We start from the raw sequence: 13,828 nt of genomic DNA, 5'->3' as shown, positions 1-13,828 counted from the left end.
TTAAAAATCTTGCCAGCTAATTCTATCAGTTCATGGGCCCAATTACGAGCCCGTTTTATCAGCAATTTCAAGGATACCTGTAAACAGCCTATGTCGATAGTGGACTTAGCTGCATGCGTCCGGGAGGAAGGAGAATCAACGACTCATTGGGTGCGCCGGGTTTCACAAGTGTTGCACTCCTCAAACCGCATTAACGCTGACACTGCGGTATTAACCCTAGAAGGCAACTGCCGGTTTGGGCCCCTGAAGTTGAAATTGGGACGGATGAAACGTCATTGCGCCGACATGGGGACCCTCATGGCCGCTTTGGTGAAATATGCTGATTTTGATAGTACCAAGGATCCTGAATCTGATGATGACAAGACAGGGAAAGGGAAGAAGAACAGCAGCTCCAAAGGTCAGCAGCATCACTAGGTAGGCAATGGCAGAGGAGGCAAGCGTAAAGCGGATGGTAACATGGACTTTGTGGCTAATACCAACGCACAGGACAATGGCCAGCGACGCAAGGGTAGGCCGAAAAATCGTAATGGAGCACCCAACCCTAACCCAAACCGCCTAAACTATCTGCTAAGCCAGCCCTGTCCAAGACATGGGACAAAGGAGGCGCCAGCAAACCACATTTGGAAGGATTGCTTTATTATGCAGGAGTTCAAGAATTCTAATAATTTCCGGTATGATCACGAATCTGGCGGTGGCTCAGGATCCGGGCCGGGTTACGATGGAGGAAGTTCCGGTTCAGGATTTAATGGTAATCCGGGCGGACATAATGGTCAAAATCGTCAGAACAACTAGGGTGGTTACAACCAACAGCAGCAACAGTCAGGTTACCAGAGCAACCCAAAGCAGTTGAGTAGTGGGCAGTACCATGTCTTCACCACTAGCTTGGACAAGCGAGACCGGAAGGTTCAGAGGCGGGCAGTCAACTCTGTTGAACCGGCCATACCCCGTTATCTACGTTGGTCTGAACAACCAATCATATGGAGCAAAGAGGATCACCCACCCCAAGTCGATAATCCGGGTCAGTTGGCTCTGGTGGTGGCGCCTCAGGTGGGAGGTTATAAGTTCACCAAGGTGCTCATGGATGGAGGGAGCAGCATTAACATCCTGTACTATGAGACCTTCCGTCGTATGGGACTAACAGATAAGAATCTCAAACCTTCTAATACAGTATTCCACGGTGTAGTGCCTGGCAGATCAGCATATCCCATTGGTAAGATAGCTCTGGAAGTGGCCTTTGGGGATGATCATGATTCCAGGTCGGAGACATTGACGTTTGAAGTGGTGAAAATCCAAACTCCATATCATGCCCTGTTTGGGCGACCGGCCTACGCCAAGTTTATGGCTCGGCCCTGTTATGTGTATTTGCAGCTCAAGATGCCGGGTCACAAGGGGACAATAACAGTTCACGGAAGCCGCAAAATCGCTTTGGAATGCGAGGAAGGAGATGCGGCTTATGCAGAGTCGGTTTGTGCCACCGAGGAGTTGAAGTACTATAAAGACGATGTTGATCCGGCGGACATGACTCCGTTGAAGAAGCCATGATAGAGGCAAAGGTGTCCCGATGTTTCGATGAGATGGTGGCTATCGTTTTCTGTGGGAGTCGACCTTGACGATCCGACTACGAACGTGCGAGACGTCGCGCCTTAGCAATCGCTAAACCAACTTCCGAGGGGTTATTGACCACGCCGGAGCACGATCAACCTGACCACGAGGGCCTGTTTCCTGCGAGCAAACGAAGAACAAGCAAGAAACTGAGATTGCAATCTGGATATTGCGAATATAAGATGAAAGCTTTATTGATCAAGGTGGGGTTCTGTGACGTCTTGGTCTGGTCGTTGGACACAAACAAAGTACGAGAAGTTGCAGCTATGGCGAACTTTTAATCTAAACAAAACCCAAAGTCTAAACGACGCCCTAAGGGCTGTATATATGGAGGAAGAGAGGGGAATTTCGTGGCCCTTGAGGGTGGGGTCCGAAACCAACCCTAACTCTTGTTTCCCCACACATACGGACTCTAAAAATAGCCTATACTTAAGTATTTCGAAATTACATGGGCCTGGCCCATTAATAAGGTGACGCAGCACCTAGAATAGCCTATGGACGAATATTATGAAGTGGCATCTTGTATATTTCGTCCAAGGCTTCATGCACTCCTTATGGCGGCTTCAAAGTCCTGAAATCATCACTTGTAACTCCGTTCTTGATCCCCTTGCGCATGCCATCAACTCCATCCGTGTTCTTGCTCCAATGTTCATCCTTCTCCAAGCTAGGCCCTTCATTTGAAAGCAAAACAAATGTATCCAATTTAGGCAGCATCATAATCTCATGAACATTAGAATCATTACCAAGAAACGAAAGTACCTGGTAATTTAATTGGCGTGCGCGAGCTCTAGTAATTGGTCCAGTATATGTAACAGTAGGGGCTGTGGGTGTAACAATGGTATTGATGTCCTCATCATCCTCCCCTTCTTGAAATGAAGTCGTCCTCGACGGAAGCTCATCTTCCTCACCCAAATAAGGCTTCAAATCTGCAATGTTAAAAGTGGGACTAACCCCAAAATCTGCAGGTAGCTCAAGTTTATATGCATTATCATTTATTTTCTCTAAAACCTTAAAAGGACCATCAGCACGTGGCATTAGCTTTGATTTGCGCAGAGTAGGAAATCTATCTTTACGCAAATGTAACCAAACAAGATCTCCAGGTGCAAACACAACATGTTTTCTACCCTTATCTCCAGCAAGTTTATATTTAGCATTCATACGCCCAATGTTTTCCTTAGTTAACTCATGCATTTTTAAAATCAATTCAGAACGTTCTTTAGCATCAAAATTAACCTTCTCCGAAGATGGAAGAGGCAACAAATCAATAGGTGCACGAGGTAAGAAACCATACACAATTTCAAAAGGGCACATCTTAGTAGTAGAATGCAATGAACGATTATAAGCAAATTCAATATGAGGCAAGCATTCTTCCCACATTTTCTTGTTATTCTTCAAAACAGCCCTAAGCATAGTAGACAATGTTCTATTGACTACTTCAGTTTGTCCATCAGTTTGGGGGTGACAAGTAGTACTAAAAAGCAGCTTAGTCCCCAACTTAGCCCATAAACATCTCCAAAAGTGGCTAAGAAATTTAGTATCACGATCTGAAACAATAGTATTTGGCACACCATGTAAGCGAATAATTTCACGACAGAACAAATCAGCAACATTAACAGCATCATCACTTTTATGACATGGTATAAAGTGTGCCATTTTTGAGAACCTATCCACGACAACAAATATGCTATCCCTCCCCTTCTTTGTTCGAGGTAAACCTAAAACAAAGTCCATAGATATATCCTCCCAAGGAACACTAGGTACAGGCAAAGGCATATATAAACCATGAGGATTGAGTCGTGACTTAGCTCTTTGACATGTAGTGCAGCGAGCAACAAAACGCTCAACATCCCGTCTCATCTTTGGCCAAAAGAAATGTGTAGCAAGTATATCCTCCGTCTTCTTGACGCCAAAGTGTCCCATTAATCCTCCTCCATGCGCCTCCTGCAATAACAAAAGACGAACGGAGCTAGCTGGAATGCATAGCTTGTTAGCACGAAACACAAATCCATCGTTAAGAACGAACTTGTTCCAAGTTCTCCCTTCCTTACAATTCTGCAATACATCTTTAAATTCAGCATCATGAACATATTGATCTTTGATGGTCTCCAAACCAAATATTTTAAAGTCAAGTTGTGAAAGCATAGTATAACGACGAGACAAGGCATCAGCAATAACATTTTCTTTACCCTTCTTGTGTTTAATGACATAAGGGAAAGTCTCAATGAATTCAACCCATTTAGCATGTCTACGGTTCAGTTTTGCTTGACTTTTAATGTGTTTCAAAGATTCATGATCAGAATGTATAACAAATTCCTTGGGCCATAAATAATGTTGCCATGTTTCTAAGGTCCGAACAAGAGCATATAATTCTTTATCATAAGTAGAATAGTTCAGACTAGGCCCACTCAATTTTTCAGAAAAGTATGCAACAGGTTTTCCATCTTGTAATAACACACCTCCTAATCCAATTCCACTAGCATCACATTCAAGCTCAAAAGTCTTATTGAAATTAGGAAGTTGGAGTAAAGGAGCATGTGTTAACTTATCTTTCAAAACCGTGAAGGCTTCTTCCTGTGCGGTACCCCAAACAAAAGGTACATCCTTCTTTGTAAGCTCGTTGAGAGGTGCAGCAATGGTGCTGAAATCTCTCACAAAACGCCTATAGAAACCAACGAGGCCAAGGAAACTCCTCACTTGTGTGACCGTTTTGGGCTGCGTCCAACTCTCAATAGCTTCAATCTTGGCTTTATCAACTTCAATTCCCTGTGGAGTAACAACATAGCCAAGAAAAGATACTCGGTCGGTGCAAAAGGTGCACTTTCCAAGGTTACCAAACAAACGTGCATCACGTAGAGCAATAAAAACAGCACGTAAATGTTCCAAATGGTCCTCCAAAGATTTGCTATAAATCAATATGTCATCAAAGTAAACTACCACAAATCGTCCAATGAAGGCACGTAAAACTTCGTTCATTAACCTCATGAAAGTACTAGGTGCATTAGTTAACCCAAAAGGCATGACTAACCACTCATATAATCCAAACTTAGTTTTAAATGCTGTTTTCCATTCATCTCCCAATTTCATACGAATTTGATGGTAACCACTACGCAAATCAACTTTGGAGAATATTGTAGAGCCACTCAATTCATCAAGCATATCATCTAGCCTAGGAATAGGATGACGATAACGAATAGTAATATTATTAATGCCTCTACAATCAACGCACATACGCGACGTACCATCCTTTTTTGGCACTAAAATGATAGGAACAGCACAAGGACTAAGGGATTCGCGTATATAACCTTTGTCGAGCAGTTCTTGTACTTGACGCATAATCTCCTTCGTCTCCTCTGGATTGGTACGGTATGGTGCACGGTTGGGTAATGATGCACCGGGAATTAAGTCAATTTGATGCTCAATCCCGCGAATAGGTGGTAATCCCGGTGGCACGTCTTGTGGAAAGACGTCGGCGAACTCCTGCAAAATGTTAGTGACAGCAGGAGGCAAAGAGGATGGCGCGTCCTCGAATGAAAATAATGCCTCTTTGCACACAAAAGCATAGCAAACAGATTTGCTAAAATCTAGATCATCAATATCAGATTTGGTGGCAAGTAAACATGCACTTTTCAATTTAATTTCAGAAGCAACACTAGATTGTTTATTATTATTAGGCTGCATTTGTTGCTCAAATTCTTTTGCCACAATCTGATTTTCACTCTTAGTTTTCTCCTGTTTTGCTTTATTAGCTCTATTAATATCATCTTTCAAAATGGAATCAGGTGTCATAGGAAGCAAAGTAATATTTTTATCCTTATGAACAAGAGTATACTGATTGTTTCTACCATGGTGAATAGAATTTTTATCAAATTGCCATGGTCTACCAAGTAATAAGGAACATGCTTGCATCGGTACCACATCACAATCAACATAATCAGCATATGTAGAGATACTAAAATGCACACGAACAGTACGTGTTACCTTAACCTTGCCGCTGTTGTTGAACCATTGGATGTAGTAAGGATGTGGATGTGGTCTTGTGGTGAGAGATAGCTTCTCCACCATCTCGATGCTAGCCAAGTTGTTGCAACTCCCTCCATCTATGATCACGCGAACAGAACGTTCCTTCACAACTCCCTTTGTATGGAACAAATTATGCCTCTGATTTTGCTCAGCTTGTGTAACCTGCACACTCAAAACACGTTGAGCAACTAAACATTCATACCTGTCAGCATCTTCAGGAGCCATGTATTGCGTCTCATGATCAGAATCGTCTCCACCGTGTTCGTCACGTGTAATAAGAGCCAAAGTCTCCTCATCATAGTCACTAGCGGACTCATACCCACCATCCTCAGTAACAATCATCACACGCTTAGATGGGCATTCTCTCGCATAATGACCTCCACCCTTGCAACGTCGACAAATAATATCATGTGTCTGCCCTGTTGATGCCATGGATGAAGAAGAGCTCTTTGCAGGCCCAGAAGGTGTGCTCTTGGCAGATAGTGGTGATTGTGCCTGCTTTATTGTATCACGGTTGGAGGTGGCAGCCGACGGAGGCGCCGGTGAAGCATAACGTGTGGAAGTAGATGATGCACGTGGTGTCCATGAAGAAGGTCGACCTGCAGAAAAGTTAGTCCGCGCCAATGCCTGTCGATCCTGCACTTCACGTTCAGCTTTACAAGCAAGATGGAATAAATGAGTGATATTAGTATACTCCTTATACTCTAGAATCGTCTGAATCTCTCTATTTAATCCACCCATAAAACGTGCAAGCATAGCTTCATTCTCCTCAACAATACCACATCTAATCATGCCAGTTTGTAATTCCTGATAATATTCTTCTACAGAATTTTTTCCCTGTCTTAAGCGCTGCAATTTTTGAAGTAATTCACGTTGATAATATGGTGGAACCCAACGAGTACGCATAGCAGTTTTCAAAGCAGCCCAAGTAGCAGGAATGGGATATAATCTACAATGCTCAGACCACCAAACACATGCAAAACTAGTGAATGCACAAACAGCAGCAGGAACACGTCTCTCCTCGGGATATTGTAAACATGTAAATCGTTGTTCAGTTTCTAACTCCCAAGTAAGATATATATCAGGAACATATCTACCCTCAAATGGTGGAATATTCAATTTTAGTTTAGGGAGATGGTCATGATCTCGTACCTGAGGGTGAGCCCTACCATTGCCATTATTTGCATGTGGACGACCTGATGGTTGCTGTGCTGGTGGTGGCACGTAGTTCTGATTTTGATCAACCTCATCCTCGTAATCGCCAGCAAAATCATCCTCCTCCGCATCAGCAGCAGGAGCCACAGAAGTAGCAACAGCAGCACCAACAGTTTGGCCAGGTGCAAGAGGGAGACGGCTCGCTCGGCGGAGGGCTGTTTCACGATGTGTAGGTAGTCTTCGTTGTTGTTGTTGTAGAGGTGCGTTAGGTGCAGCCGGTGGTGGTGGTGGAAGACGCGCGAGCAATTCATTAAACCTGTCATCGAGCTTTGTTTCGAACGTCTTCTCCATGTCATCTATCTTCTCCATGGCCTCTTCAAATCTGTTTAGCACATCCTGCACCTGTCCATTCATCATTTGCTGAAATTTATCATGCAACTCCTGATTCGTCATGTTCTCCCAGTCAGTCTCGTCGGCTTGTGATCCTGCCATGGTTAGCAACAATAGAAAACACACAAGAATATGATCCTACAGAATACTAACAAGAGGTGGTGGTGGCGGGTGTCACAAATCCGTCAAGCAAATCTCAAATTCTTACCAGTTCTTACCCAGCAGCAGGCGGTGATCGGCAACGGTTGTAGTCAAAACTCTCAAAAGCTTGGATAGAGCGATTGCCAGGGAGAGTCAAACGCACGACGTAGAGGTATGTGGAGCTGGGAAGGCTTATAGTATGGTAGCAAAAAGGGTCAGCAATAATCAATTCAGAGATGCAAAGTTGAATAAACACTCAACGACGGTACTGTGCTGGTCCTAGGCTAGACCGTGCTAGAGACGCGAGCCTAGAACACTAACAAAATCACGGCGCTGCACGTAAATAAGGGAAAAGCACACTCTGGAACTTTTTTTTCGCTTTTTTTTTGCGCTCCTCTTTTTTTTTTGCGCTCCTCTTTTTTTTTTTGCGAAAAATTACTATAATGGCGAGTGTCTCAAAACTCTTCCCTCGTCAAACTGATAGGATGGGCACGAAATTTTTTTTTTCCACTTTTTTTTTCGGAAATCAGGGCAGCGACGACGAAAAAGTGCGACAAAAAATCACTATGATGGCACGTGGCTCAAAAGACTCAGAAAAGCCTAAAAATAGGATAGGGAAAAAAAATTTTTGCCCGAGAAAATTTTGGCCTAAAAACTGCCCGGGGGTCTCCAGACTTTTTTTTTTTCCGAGACCTACGCAGGCAAGGAAACACGAATCGGAATTGAGATTGATCTCAAGAACAAACCTAATATGAGAAGAACTCGGATTGGTGGTGGATATATGGTTGTGGTATATGGCAGCGGTGGTGGTATATGGATATAGATTGGTGGTGGTATATGGATATGGATTGGTGGTGGTATATGGATACGGATTCAGAGCGGTGGCGGATAAGCAATGGTGGTAGATGGGCGATGATGATGGTGCGGCGGCGGCGTGACAACTTATGACCAGAACTCGAAACTCTAAAAGACTAGACTCTAAGACCAGCAACTTGACACGACGATGCAACCGCAAATTCAACAAAGCAAAAACCCTAAAAAGATTATGCAAAGGCTCAGATTGGTTCGGATATGATGAACTAACCCTAATTTTTTTTGTGTGGCTTTTTCGTGGACTGTAGGTATGAAGAACAGACTCGATCTAATCTACGAAAAACTGTAAAATCTCACCGAGCAACCTGGAAATCTGATACCACTTGATAGAGGCAAAGGTGTCCCGATGTTTCGATGAGATGGTGGCTATCGTTTTCTGTGGGAGTCGACCTTGACGATCCGAATACGAACGTGCGAGACGTCGCGCCTTAGCAATCGCTAAACCAACTTCCGAGGGGTTATTGACCACGCCGGAGCACGATCAACCTGACCACGAGGGCCTGTTTCCTGCGAGCAAACGAAGAACAAGCAAGAAACTGAGATTGCAATCTGGATATTGCGAATATAAGATGAAAGCTTTATTGATCAAGGTGGGGTTCTGTGACGTCTTGGTCTGGTCGTTGGACACAAACGAAGTACGAGAAGTTGCAGCTATGGCGAACTTTTAATCTAAACAAAACCCAAAGTCTAAACGACGCCCTAAGGGCTGTATATATGGAGGAAGAGAGGGGAATTTCGTGGCCCTTGAGGGTGGGGTCCGAAACCAACCCTAACTCTTGTTTCCCCACACATACGGACTCTAAAAATAGCCTATACTTAAGTATTTCGAAATTACATGGGCCTGGCCCATTAATAAGGTGACGCAGCACCTAGAATAGCCTATGGACGAATATTATGAAGTGGCATCTTGTATATTTCGTCCAAGGCTTCATGCACTCCTTATGGCGGCTTCAAAGTCCTGAAATCATCACTTGTAACTCCGTTCTTGATCCCCTTGCGCATGCCATCAACTCCATCCGTGTTCTTGCTCCAATGTTCATCCTTCTCCAAGCTAGGCCCTTCATTTGAAAGCAAAACAAATGTATCCAATTTAGGCAGCATCATAATCTCATGAACATTAGAATCATTACCAAGAAACGAAAGTACCTGGTAATTTAATTGGCGTGCGCGAGCTCTAGTAATTGGTCCAGTATATGTAACAGTAGGGGCTGTGGGTGTAACAATGGTATTGATGTCCTCATCAAGCCAACTACGGAGCATGATCCGGCCCTGAAGTTCAAATCGGCAGCAGAAACTAAGCTTGTTGACTTCGTACCTGGCGATTCGTCCAAGCAGTTCAGCATCAATGCCAACTTGGATCCGAAATAGGAAAGCGCGCTCATCGAGTTCATCCATGAGAATCGGGACATTTTTGCATGGAAGCCCTCCGACATGCCAGGTGTACCGAGGCAACTCGCTGAGCACACACTTAATGTGGATCCTAAATATAAACCGGTGAAACAGTTCCTCCGCCGGTTTAACGAAGAAAGACGCAAGGCGATTGGAGAAGAGGTAGCCAGGCTCTTAGCAGCTGGCTTTATTGTTGAAGTTTTTCACCCTGAGTGGCTTGCCAATCCGGTGCTGGTCCTCAAGAAAAACGGCACCTAGCGCATGTGTGTGGATTACACAGATCTTAATAAAGCTTGTCCAGCAGATCCTTTTTCCCTCCCCCGTATTGATTAAATTATTGATGCTACGGCGGGTTGTGAGCGTTTAAGTTTTTTGGATGCGTATTCTAGCTATCATCAGATCAAAATGGCAGTTAAGGACCAGGAGAAGACATCATTTATAACTCCCTTTGGAGCCTTCTGCTATGTGTCTATGCCCTTCGAGCTCAAGAGTGCCCAGGCAACTTACCAATGGTGTGTACAAAATTGTCTTCACAAGCAGATTGGCCGTAATGTACATGCTTACGTGGATGATATCGTGGTTAAATCCAGGGAGAAGGTGATGAGGACATCAATACCATTGTTACACCCACAGCCCCTACTGTTACATATAATGGACCAATTACTAGAGCTCGCGCACGCCAATTAAATTACCAGGTACTTTCGTTTCTTGGTAATGATTCTAATGTTCATGAGATTATGATGCTGCCTAAATTGGATACATTTGTTTTGCTTTCAAATGAAGGGCCTAGCTTGGAGAAGGATGAACATTGGAGCAAGAACACGCATGAAGTTGATGGCATGCGCAAGGGGATCAAGAACGGAGTTACAAGTGATGATTTCAGGACTTTGAAGCCGCCATAAGGAGTGCATGAAGCCATGGACGAAATATACAAGATGACACTTCATAATATTCGTCCATAGGCTATTCTAGGTGCTGCGTCATCTTATTAATGGGCCAGGCCCATGTAATTTCGAAATACTTAAGTATAGGCTATTTTTAGAGTCCGTATGTGTGGGGAAACAAGAGTTAGGGTTGGTTTCGGACCCCACCCTCAAGGGCCACGAAATTCCCCTCTCTTCCTCCATATATACAGCCCTTAGGGCGTCGTTTAGACTTTGGGTTTTGTTTAGATTAAAAGTTCGCCATAGCTGCAACTTCGCGTACTTCGTTTGTGTCCAACGACCAGACCAAGACGTCACAGAACCCCACCTTGATCAATAAAGCTTTCATCTGATATTCGCAATATCCAGATTGCAATCTCAGTTTCTTGCTTGTTCTTCGTTTGCTCGCAGGAAACAGGCCCTCGTGGTCAGGTTGATCGTGCTCCGGCGTGGTCAATAACCCCTCGGAAGTTGGTTTAGCGATTGCTAAGGCGCGACGTCTCGCACGTTCGTAGTCGGATTGTCAAGGTCGACTCCCACAGAAAACGATAGCCACCATCTCATCGAAACATCGGGACACCTTTGCCTCTATCAAGTGGTATCAGATTTCCAGGTTGCTCGGTGAGATTTTACAGTTTTAAGTAGATTAGATCGAGTCTGTTCTTCATACCTACAGTCCACGAAAAAGCCACACAAAAAAAATTAGGGTTAGTTCATCATATCCGAACCAATCTGAGCCTTTGCATAATCTTTTTAGGGTTTTTGCTTTGTTGAATTTGCGGTTGCATCGTCGTGTCAAGTTGCTGGTCTTAGAGTCTAGTCTTTTAGAGTTTCGAGTTCTTGTCATAAGTTGTCACGCCGCCGCCGCACCATCATCATCGCCCATCTACCACTTTTGCTTATCCGCCACCGCTCTGAATCCTTATCCATATACCACTACCAATCCGTATCCATATACCACCACCAATCCGTATCCATATACCACCACCAATCTGTAACCATATATCCACCACCAATCCGAGTTCTTCTCATATTAGGTTTGTTCTTGAGATCAATCTCAATTCCGATTCGTGTTTCCTTGCCTGCGTAGGTCTCGGAAAAAAAAAGAGTCTGGAGACCCCCAGGCAGTTTTTAGGCCAAAATTTTCACGGGCAAAAATATTTTTTCCCTATCCTATTTTTAGGCTTTTCTGAGTCTTTTGAGCCACGTGCCATCATAGTGATTTTTTGTCGCACTTTTTCGTCGTCGCTGCCCTGATTTCCGAAAAAAAAGTGAAATTTTTTTTTTGCCCATCCTATCAGTTTGACGAGGGAAGAGTTTTGAGACACTCGCCATTATAGTAATTTTTCGCAAAAAAAAAAGAGGAGCGCAAAAAAAAAGAGGAGCGCAAAAAAAAAGAGGAGCGCAAAAAAAAGCAAAAAAAAAAGATCCAGAGTGTGCTTTTCCCTTATTTACGTGCAGCGTCGTGATTTTGTTAGTGTTCTAGGCTCGCGTCTCTAGCACGGTCTAGCCTAGGACCAGCACAGTACCGTCGTTGAGCGTTTATTCAACTTTGCATCTCTGAATTGATTATTGCTGACCCTTTTTGCTACCATACTATAAGCCTTCCCAGCTCCACATACCTCTACGTCGTGCCTTTGACTCTCCCTGGCAATCGCTCTATCCAAGCTTTTCAGAGTTTTGACTACAACGGTTGCCGATCACCGCCTGCTGCTGGGTAAGAACTGGTAAGAATTTGAGATTTGCTTGACGGATTTGTGACACCCGCCACCACCACCTCTTGTTAGTCATCTGTAGGATCATATTCTTGTGTTTTTTCTATTGTTGCTAACCATGGCAGGATCACAAGCCGACGAGACTGACTGGGAGAACATGACGAATCAGGAGTTGCATGATAAATTTCAGCAAATGATGAATGGACAGGTGCAGGATGTGCTAAACAGATTTAAAGAGGCCATGGAGAAGATAGATGACATGGAGAAGACGTTCGAAACAAAGCTCGATGACAGGTTTAATGAATTGCTCGCGCGTCTTCCACCACCACCACCGGCTGCACCTAACGCACCTCTACAACAACAACAACAACGACGACTACCTACACATCGTGAAACAGCCCTCCGCCGAGCGAGCCGTCTCCCTCTTGCACCTGGCCAAACTGTTGGTGCTGCTGTTGCTACTTCTGTGGCTCCTGCTGCTGATGCGGAGGAGGATGATTTTGCTGGCGATTACGAGGATGAGGTTGATCAAAATCAGAACTACGTGCCACCACCAGCACAGCAACCATCAGGTCGTCCACATGCAAATAATGGCAATGGTAGGGCTCACCCTCAGGTACGAGATCATGACCATCTCCCTAAACTAAAATTGAATATTCCACCATTTGAGGGTAGATATGTTCCTGATATATATCTTACTTGGGAGTTAGAAACTGAACAACGATTTACATGTTTACAATATCCCGAGGAGAGACGTGTTCCTGCTGCTGTTTGTGCATTCACTAGTTTTGCATGTGTTTGGTGGTCTGAGCATTGTAGATTATATCCCATTCCTGCTACTTGGGCTGCTTTGAAAACTGCTATGCGTACTCGTTGGGTTCCACCATATTATCAACGTGAATTACTTCAAAAATTGCAGCGCTTAAGACAGGGAAAAAATTCTGTAGAAGAATATTATCAGGAATTACAAACTGGCATGATTAGATGTGGTATTGTTGAGGAGAATGAAGCTATGCTTGCACGTTTTATGGGTGGATTAAATAGAGAGATTCAGACGATTCTAGAGTATAAGGAGTATACTAATATCACTCGTTTATTCCATCTTGCTTGTAAAGCTGAACGTGAAGTGCAGGATCGACAGGCATTGGCGCGGACTAACTTTTCTGCAGGTCGACCTTCTTCATGGACACCACGTGCATCATCTACTTCCACACGTTCTGCTTCACCAGCGCCTCCGTCGGCTGCCACCTCCAACCGTGATACAATAAAGCAGGCACAATCACCACTATCTGCCAAGAGCACACCTTCTGGGCCTGCAAAGAGCTCTTCTTCATCCATGGCATCAACAGGGCAAACACATGATATTATTTGTCGACGTTGCAAGGGTGGAGGTCATTATGCGAGAGAATGCCCATCTAAGCGTGTGATGATTGTTACTGAGGATGGTGGGTATGAGTCCGCTAGTGACTATGATGAGGAGACTTTGGCTCTTATTACACGTGACGAACACGGTGGAGACGATTCTGATCATGAGACGCAATACATGGCTCCTGAAGATGCTGACAGGTATGAATGTTTAGTTGCTCAACGTGTTTTGAGTGTGCAGGTTACACAAGCTAA

This window comes from Triticum urartu, chromosome 7A (genome assembly GCF_056163025.1).
Source record: "Triticum urartu cultivar PI428250 chromosome 7A, HENAU_Tu73, whole genome shotgun sequence".
In the NCBI taxonomy this organism is placed as follows: Eukaryota; Viridiplantae; Streptophyta; class Magnoliopsida; order Poales; family Poaceae; genus Triticum; species Triticum urartu.
The sequence above is the reverse complement of the archived record's forward strand: the minus strand, read 5'-3'. Positions refer to the sequence as shown.